The following is a 10,541-nucleotide window of genomic DNA, read 5'->3' as shown; positions in this document are numbered from 1 at the left end:
TATTATGAGATCTAACGTATGTGTCTTCCCTTAAAGGAATTGATAAATAACGCCCTATCCATAACAATTTAGATATACATTCTTTTCTAAGAATTGCTTAGAAGCACGCCTAAAACCATGTGGAGCCATTAGATTTCACAAAACTCTCATATCAGTAATAATTACAAAAACGCCATTGCCTAGGCCACTTGATTCTAAATCACGTGGTTTTCACTATCCGTTTAATGTAAGATTTTATACCATGTCTAATTACCAAAAATTAACCATACACGTCGAATTTCAGGCCTTAGATCACAGTAAATCAACTACTTGACCTCTACATCCGTTCGTACACTTATCAGATCAAAATTCTGATCCGTCCATCTTATTCACACCATATGAATATGCTTAGCCTACCATTAGAATCAGAATTTGAGAAACTTTCATGTATAAGAAGTCACTTGAATCTAACGTTATATACGTCTTACCCATAATCACTCCGGAAACCCATTTTGTGTTTACCTATTCACAAAACTGACCATACATCCACCCATATGCATGGTTAGAGTGCTAACCATAAAGCTTCCTTATTTTTAACAAGTCACCTGACCGTCCATCAGGTTTGGATCCGCCAAATTGGTCATCCGAATATCAGGATGAATCGGTCATTGTAAAGATCTTCGGGTTTTACTCCCAACTACCTGGTAACTTGTCAATTGGAGGTGTACAAATGTTATTTTGAATTACGGAGTGTGCAAGCCACTAAAGGAGCATCTTGGACATCCTTGGGAGATCGGGGCCCAAACTGGACCAAGAGAAAGAGCACGAAAAATGAACAATGTCCGCCAAAATTCAAGAAATTCGGGCGGCACACTTCGACGTAATGGACGTCGGAAGCTGATTGAGAAATGAATGGCAAGATCGTAAATATTCATGAATGTCATTACATACTACCGTTGAAGCTAAAACATACTGTACGGCCCACCCAATCAACAGATCTGCCCCATTTTTGGACCCTAATCCTAGCAGGGCATGTTAAACACAATGAACAGAGTGGATCGTACAACTATAAGTAGTAAAGTAGACTTCCCACAAAATATCTCAATTCATTCAAATTTCTATGTGCATGGGATAAATACCATTTAATGCATTAACAGATCGTGCAGCTCACCTGAAGTTTGGATCTATTTCAAATTTTGTACCATGGGTTAACACGGTGTGCCAAAGACGGTGAATGTAGTTGATCTTCCAGAAGATCATCACAGGTGGACCCCCATCTATTTTGAACAACAAGAGAAAAAAAGAAACTGTTGCATGTTGTAAAAGCGGACGAAAAAGGAAAGTGACGGAATTATCACCACATGTTGACTAGTGGTGTGGCCCATCCAAAACTCGGATCTACCCCATATTTTGGCCCATGGCCTAACATTATCATACAAAGCAAATGAAGGGAGAGGATTTGCCTAAGTAACATCAAGAGGGACCCTACACGATGGCCCAACCAATCATGAGAGTGGTTCTAGAGGCAATTAGACGTTGGGCAACATCTGCTATTCAAATATGTTGTGTCCCACTAAAATGCTTAGATCCTTTCCATATCTGAACCCATAGGACTACATGATCTGGCTAAGACGATGAACGGTGTGGATTAGTCACAAACACCACGGTGAGCCCTATATTTCTGTGCACGTACACCATGGTGTAGTGCACCTGGTGTGCATCAGTCGTGCCAGGCAAGCCGACCAGCGCTGACCCGCGCCCTCTCTCGAACTGAGAAATTTCTCTCTCTCTCTCTCTCTCTCTCTCTCTCTCTCTCCGGTTTACACAGCGGACGGGCAGAAGTCCGTTCGTTTGAATTGGTGGCCCACCATCTAGCCCCATTGGGACGATCCGAACCGTCCATCTGACAGAGGACAGAAGTTAGGCCAAAACCCCTAAGTTTCATGCTATTTCACGGGTATGCATGCACACGAATCTCGCCCCAATTGAGCCCAAAAACACAAAATTTCCAAGAACGGAAGCTATCTCTTTTTCAGCTCAGTGATCCGAGTGAGGAGGATTCCTCTGATCTCAGGCATCCATTCAAGGTGCATCTTAGCCGTCCACTGAGGATGTCAGTTCTTCAAAACCAGGGGAGAAAACCTGCGGCCGAAACCGCTCTTCTTAGCTGTTTTTAGAAACCGGACGCTGGGATTAAATCCCAGCTGTTCATTCGCATCCAACGGCCCTAAGGGCATTGGAATCCCTACAAGAAAGGAGATAAACCACCCTAACTCCTGTCCTTGCGGCAACACAAAGGAAACCAGCCGTTTCCGTTCTACCCCCGAACCCACCACCCAAATCATCCTAAAGCTTCAAATAAGCATATCCATAAGCTCCCTAGGGTTCATATGAACCATCCCATGCTGTCAGATTGGAGGAAGAAGCCTCCATTCGAAATCCGCCATTAATGGCGTCATCTTCTTCCTCGCCGATCCACCGCACCTGACAACCCAAACCGAGTCGAATCTGGCTGGATTGGCGTCCTCAATGGGACATTTCTGACTGGAAAAGAAAGAGAGAGAGAGAGAGAGAAGATGGAAGAAAGGAGAAAGAGGAAGATGGAGTGGTGCGGCTTTTGCACCGCACCATCTCAACTCGACCCATTACTCAAGCCCTGTCCGCAGTTAGCACTGCTGGACGGCCAACAGATAAGAAGGAAAGAAAAGAGGGAGAGTGAGAGAGAAGAAACAGAGAGAAGAGAGAGAGAAAGAGAGAGAGAGAGAGGGTGCATTACTGCACCGACTCAACTCGAATCGGGCCGAGTCTGGCTCTGCCGAGCTGCGAGCCTGAGTCAGGTTGGGTTCTCTTGAGTCCGTTGCTGGACATTTTTCAGCAGGTAGAGAAAAGGGAAAAAGGGAGAGAAAGAAAGAAGACTTGAAATGCTGGGGTGTTGCAAGCTGCTGCACTGCTGAGTTGGGTGCTAGTCCTGTCCACTCCAGACCCGGTTTGAGTCATGCATTTGGGAGGACCCAAAACCTATCTGATTTTAAGAACAGGGTAGGGGAAGGAAGGAAAAAAAGAAAGGAAGGAGATAGAGGCAAAAAGGTGTTGGGTTGCTACTGAGTCGACTCGCTTTTGAGTCAACTTATGTAAGTCATCTTTGCTCCCCAAAGTATTTGATTCATTATGATTAGCCATTAACATGTTATTTATACTGGTGTTCATTATTAAATATTAGTAATAGATCACGCTATTTATTATCATCATACTGACTATTATTATCATAATAGTTAATGTCAAATCCATTGTTAATGTTAATGACGATTCCGTGGATAACATTACAAACATCAATTAACATTGTTACCATCTCTATCCTCATTAGAATTGTTATTATTAGAAATGAATAACCGGTAGTAAATTATTTGTATTGATACTAGTTATTTAATATAAGAATTATCATTATTAAAATATTAGCATTTATTTTGCTGTCCTAAAAATATTAACATTAACGATAGAACATACTAATTATCTTCATCAGAATGATTGTTAGTGTTATGTTAGCTAATATTAGGAATATTGTTAATATTAATAATTGTTTTGGGATTATTAAGACTATTATTCATCATGGGTTGTGGTTAGATAATTTACTATGATAATAGCTATTGTTAAAATTCCTAAAAAAATTAATAACCAATTTATTCGATTACTTTTATTCATTCATAATATCATTCATGGCCATACAAAATGGTGTTCAAATTCTGTAATCAAAACTTAGAATATAAACCTAGAATTAAACCCTAATTCTACATCAAAACCCTAAAGATAAATAACTAAAACCCTGGGCCATGATCTTAAACCTAGGTAGTGCATAGAACTTGGACCTAATTGTACGGGTTCATGATTTGTGGTAGGGAACAAATTCTAAGGGTGCAAGTACTTAGCGACACTAGAAGGCGATTCGAAGTATAAGGTGATGACTTTCCCCTTGAGCTTTCCATCTTCTCATTAGCTTAAGTTATAGTTTTTATTTAAATTTATATTTGATATCTCTCTCTTATAATCACATGTGTTGGCTGGTGGAAATTGAATTGCTATATTGCCTGCTTAATGTTCATCTTGTATGATTGTTCATGGATTATTTGTGGATTGCTTATGGAACTTGAATTGGTACACCAGTGGGAAACCCCCACCTATATGTGTACACCCATACTTGGGATGTAACCCGATTGATTGTGATAGTAATGGACCTTCGGCTTAGTGGTTATTAAATGGTGGTTTAAATTAACCAATGATGTGGGCCTACCATCCAGGGTTGTTGTGTCCAACGGTTTTCAAGGATGGTCTTTTATCGCATGATTTTGATACTCGCCCTATGTGGCTTATTTTGATATTTGTCTTATGTGTCTTGCTTTGATATCACCGTATGTGTCCTTGTCCTGGTATTTTTCCTATATGGGCTCGATGTTTTTATACTGTGCAACCATGCAATGGCAAGCCCCATATGTTGTAATATGATTGACTACTAGTCGACGGTTTTCCATTAAACATCTTAAGGTGGTAGCCTCATGAGCCGGGGATGGTGGTAATGGGACACTATACCCGAGCTGTCGGCCTACGCCGGGCTCTGAGCTCTCCGTAGTGACCTTGAGCTTACCTAAATTGGCTGGTTGTAACTGGACTAATAACAGTTTGGCTAATCATGCATTCATAGCATGTTGGCGATGACGGGTGGCTAATCTGGATGTTGTAGCACGTGCCCTTAGGATCTTCGGGGTATCATTTCGCTAGCTCCTAGACCACCGACTATCGACCCTGTCTGACTGGATGATTTTCCCAGGTCGATGATTCGCATGGGTAACGAGCCCAAGTCCAGCTGGATGTGCATCCTCAGGCCGATGTGCATTCATGCATCCATGCATTTAAAAAAATTGCATCATGTATTGTTTTGATTGCTTTGTTGTTTTATAACTATGCTTATCTAATGCAGCGGTGTGTAATCTTGAGGGGAATTCACACTGAGCTGGCCACTCATCCATCAAATATACAACCGTATAGGTAGTGCAGGTGACCCCGTATATTGGTGAGGAGCAAGCTATGGTTGACAAGGGTGCATGATTCTATTTGCTAAGGGTTGCTACATGATTTTACAGTTCAAGATTGTTGTAGTTTACCTTGTTTCACAAGTAATATTATGTCATTTTGTATTCGTAAGAATGGGGATATTAGTTTGTAAAAGTCATTATGGGCAACCACTTGTATATTCTAAATAAAAATTTAAGCTTCCCTTTTAGCTTACTTGTCCATTCTACGCTCATTTGCTTACTCTGATAAAGAAAAGAAAAAAAAATACGGGAATTTGACCATCCTTTAAGGTTAACACTTGGGTTTTTGGGAAACGAGTCATATACTCGGGTCCTGAAAACATGGGGCGTTACATTAGACCTTCAGAATTTGAAGCTAGATATGTCAGAAAAGTTACCACAAGGATAACTAGCTTGTGGCAGCCAAGCTTTTATAACAACGCCACTTTTTTATCCTTCGATGTCGGCTCTTCCTATCATTGTGAAGCAGAATTCACCAAGTGTTGGATTGTTCACCCACCTATAGGGAACATGAGCTGGGTTTAGACCGTCGTGAGATAGGTTAGTTTTACCCTACTGATGACGTGTTACGGTAGTAATTCAACCTGATTCACACAATTGGTCATCGCGCTTGGTTGAAAAGCCAGTGGCGTGAAGTTACCGTGTGCCGGATTATGATTGAATGCCTCTAAGTCAGAATCCAAGCTAAACATGTGGCACCAGCGCCTTTCACCCATTTGTCCACCCGCAGTAGGGACCGCAAGGTCCTCATGGGCTTGTGTCATTGGTGAAAGCCCTCAGGGAGGAAGAGCCGCACGGGGCCGCCTTGAAGCGAAATTTCTGTGAGACGGCGAGCTGAATCCTTTGCAGACTACTTAAATACACGACAGGGTATTGTAAATGGTAGAGTGGCCTTGCTTTCATGATTCACTGAGATTCAGCCCTGCGTCATATCGATTCGTCCCTCCCCCCTCCCCCCTCCCCCCTTTTCACTCGAAGGGCGCCAGTGCCGGAGGTTCGAGTCGCTTGCGTGGACGCCAAAGGGCTCCGCTTTCTGTCCCCGAACTCCTGTCAGCCTTAAAAAGAGTCAGAAAGAGTTAAGCTCGTTTGGGACCTATGCACACAACGCCCCCGCGCTGCGCCTGCGCGGCCAGAATACAGAAGTGTATAACTGCAGAGACACTTTGGGTGCTCCTTATCGCTAAGTGGGGATTTCGCCCCTTTCTGAGTTGGTAGAGCTTGGCTGTTGGATGGGGACGCCCATGTGACAGTCATGTTTAGCCTTTCATCATCGCATGCCCCTCCAGTGTCATTGCGTGGCCCGAACGATCCTTATACTATTCCAGTTGTGAAGCTTTGCCTTCGCCTTCGCCGTTCCCCACCAAAAATGCACACGGGTGCGACGGCTGGTGTGCGGCATAGGCACTGGGAACTGGCGCACTTCATGCACTTGTGTAGTAAGTAATGTGGGGGACTTTCCTCGACGATGCCTTCCCACCATAGCGCTAGCCCTGCTCACTAAGCACGGCGTACCCGCCTAATTCGCCCCAACGATGTCTTGCCCGCCGTAGCACGAGCCCCACCCGCTTAGCACGGCGTCCCTGTCTGTTGCCTAATTCGTCCCGATGTTGCCTTGCCCTTCGTGGCACTAGCCCATCCTACTTAACATGACGTCCATGGCCACTGCCTAATTGGCCTCTATGATGCCTTGCCCGTCATGGCACTAGCCCCGCCTGCTTAGCACAACGTCCCTGTCCACCGCCTAATTCACCCCGACGATACCTTGCCCGTCGTGGCACTAGCCCTGCCTGCTTAGCGTGGCATCCCTATTTGCCACCCAATTCGGCTCGACTATGCCTTGCCTGTCGTGGCACCCTGCCACCGACCCAGGGGTACACATACTATTCTAGTTGCATAACTTTACCTTCGCCTTCGCTGCTCCCCACCAAAAAATACGCGCATACGCGTCGGCGAGCGGGTGGCATAAGCGGTTGCAATTGGTGCACTTCGCGTACTCGCGCACTTGCGTAGTAAGTAATGTAGGGGACTTTACTTAACGATGCCTTGCCTGCCGTGCCCCTAACCCCTCTTGCTTACCATGACGTACATGTCCTCCGCCTAATTCGCCCCGACGATGCCTTGCCCGCCGTGTCACTAGCCCCACCCGCTTGGCACGGCGTCCTTGTCCACCGCCTAATTCGCCCCGACGTTGCCTTGCCCTTCGTGACACTAGCCTAGCCTGCTTAGCATGTCGTCCCTGACTGCCGCTTAATTGGTCCGGGTGATGCCTTGCCCGCCATGGCACTAGCCTCGCTCGCTTAATAAGGCGTCCCTGCCCACCGCCTAATTCTCCCTGACGATGCCTTACCCGCCGTGGCAGTAGCCCCGCCCGCTTAGCACAACATCCCTACCTGTAACCTAATTTGCCCCAACGATGCCTTGCCCGCCATGGCACTAGCCCTGCTTGCTTAGTGTGGCATTACTGTCTGCCTCCCAATTCGGCCCGATGATGCATTGCCCGCCGTAGCACCCCCGCCACCGACCCAGGGGTACATATACTATTCCAATTGAGCAGCTTTGCCTTCACCTTCGCTACTCCCCATCGTAAAACACACGCGCGTATCAGCTGGCGGGCGGCGTAGACACTGACAACTGGCGCACTTCGTACACTTGTGCACTTACGTAGTAAGTAATGTAGAGGACTTTCCTCGACGATGCCTTGCCCGTCGTGGCACTAGCCTCGCCCGCTTAGCAAGGTGTATCTGTCCACTGCCTAATTTGCCCCGACGATGCCTTGCCTGCCATGTCACTAGCCCCCCAGCTTAGCACGGCATCCCTGTCCACTGCCTAATTTGTCCCGACGTTGCCTTGCCCTTTGTGACACTAGCCCGCCTACTTAGCACGACGTCCCTGGCCATCGCCTAATTGGCCAGGCGATGCCTTGCCCATCATGGCACTAGCCCCTCCCACTTAGCACTGCATCCCTGCCCGTCGCCTAATTCGCCCTCACGATGCCTTGCCTGCCGTGGCAGTAGCCCCGCCTATTTAGCACGACATCCCTGCCTGTCGCCTAATTCACCCTGACGATGTCTTGCCGTCATGGCACTAGCCCCGCCTGCTTAGCATGGTGTCCCTGTCCGCCGCTCAATTTGGCCCGATGATGCCTTGCCCACCGTGGCACCCCCGCCACGACCCAGGGGTACATATATTATTCTAGTTGAGTACCTTTGCCTTTACCTTCGCTGCTCCCCACCGAAAAACACACCTGCGCGCATCGGCGGGCGGGCGGCATAGGCACTGGCAACTGGCGCACTTGCGTAGTAATTATTCTTCTTCTCTTTTTATGCCTCAATAGATATGGAAACAGCTACTAGGTGGTCGAGTTAAATCTACTTTTATAATTCCGAGCAACAATTGTATCCCTTATGCTTCATATAGTCACATGAGATGGTGGGTGCATCAATCGTATCTTGTTATTAAATACTTACTTGTGACTGAGGCCGTCTGGATTTCACCACCGAAGCTTAAATGTCGTAAATTTGAAGAAGGGATGGGTTTTGTGTCAGAGACAAGCCATGCCCCCTTTCCTGGTCACCTCTGCAAGAAGATATTTGTGGATGATCCAATCCGCGAGCAAAAACCTGCTAATACCCAAGAGGGTTGGGTTGCTCATGGGGTTATTATGGACTTTGAAGAAATCCCACGAGATCGTTCTGATAGATTATTTGAAGAGGTAACAGAAGCTTCTCCTTCGACTCAAGAAGATGTTGTTGTGCCCCAAGACAACTTAGCTCCTCCTCCTGCTTCTCAAATTGTCCGCCCTAGTCCATCTTCACCGATGACAAGGTCTCGGACGCGTTCTCAAACTTCTTCTCCCTTACAGCAAGAAGGCCTTGTTGCCTCAGCTTCTCTAGTACTAAAAGATCTTCAGCCACTGGGTAGCAGAATTTCTCCCTCTAAAGGGAAACAGGTCATAATCGAAGAAGTAGTAGAAGAAGAAGAGAGTTCGGCCTCTTCATCTGAAGGCACTGCTTCTGCTAAATATGATACTGAAGAGGATGATGAAGATGATGATTTCGAAGAGGGAGAAGTTGATATTGATGGTGAGGAAGGTGTTGCTGCAGAAGGTACTTCTACTGGCAAAGAATATGCCCCATCATCTTCTGAAGTTCTTCTTGATACTGATATTCCTGCAAGAACCCTAGCAATAATAGAGGAGGAAAATAATGAACCATTGATTACAGAGAATATGGATATTCACTAAGTAAGAAATTTTGTATGATTGTGGGTCCCATTGACATGGTGGGGTCCACCCCATGAACAGTTGTACAACAAGCAACATCATGTTGATACCACCCACTAGATGAATGACATGGCTATAAGGTACATACGTCGGGTGAGGCCCTCAACACATGCATGGTCTAAATGATGGATGACTTCTATAAAATACATGTAACGAGTTGGCTCCACTATCCAATGACTGATCCAACTTTGGTGGCAGATACACATCACAGTAGAACTTAAGGGATTTAATGGTAGGGATTTTTATTCCCACTGTTTCTTATAGTATGGTCCACCTAAGGCGTGGATCTGCCTCATTCTTTTACTCATGTCTCAAAGTGGTCTGAAGGAGTGGATGAATGGCCCAAATATACTTTTCATCACCAAGGTGGACCCTAGAAAAACCTGAGCGTTTTGAGTACAATTTCCACTGTCCAAGTGGCATGGCCTGCATGAGCTTCTAATGGGCCTGATTTTTTTATACTGTGCAATGGATGGGGCTAGTAAGATGGTTGAATGGTGTGGATTTAGCACATACATCATGGTGTGGCCATGATTAGCCCCACAAACTTTATCCCAAAGGTGGGCCTGCCCTCTGTCTGGACGTCACCTCCTCCACGCCCTTTCTTTTTTTTATTTTATTTTTTATTTTTATATTTCACATCAAGGTGGGTCACTTGAGAGATCCAGTCCATCTATTGTGTGTGTCCCACTTGGTGGAAGGGTCAGTCCAAGTTTCAGATGCATCAAATTTTAGGTGGGCCCCAAAAAGTACTTTTATATATTTTAGCATGTCTTCACATGATATTTGATGGTGTGGGCCACCTGAGTTCCGTGTACGGCTGATTTTTGGGGGATTCCATCATTTAAAGGGGTCCCATCAAATGCATGGTGCTGATGTCCGACATACATCATGGTGGGGCCTATGGCTGGGACCCACAGTCCCTGCCAACACAAGCAGCAAGACGTTGCTTGCTGCAGCGTCATCTGGACGCTGACAGCAACAGCGTCAGATGCTGTATTTTTTATTTTTTTATTTTTTTGTTTTCTTGTGGTTTTTCATAAGTAGGGCCCACGTTAAGATGATCTAGTCCATCTGCTGCATTCTATGGCTCGGAACAGACTTATTAGGCCTAATATTCAATATATTTTGACACACAGAAACATCGCAGTGGGCCCTAACAGTTTATCATTATTAAAATAATGTTTTTGATGGTG

The sequence above is a fragment of the Magnolia sinica genome, chromosome 17 (genome assembly GCF_029962835.1).
Source record: "Magnolia sinica isolate HGM2019 chromosome 17, MsV1, whole genome shotgun sequence".
NCBI classification, from domain to species: Eukaryota; Viridiplantae; Streptophyta; class Magnoliopsida; order Magnoliales; family Magnoliaceae; genus Magnolia; species Magnolia sinica.
Note: the sequence above shows the minus strand (reverse complement) of the source record.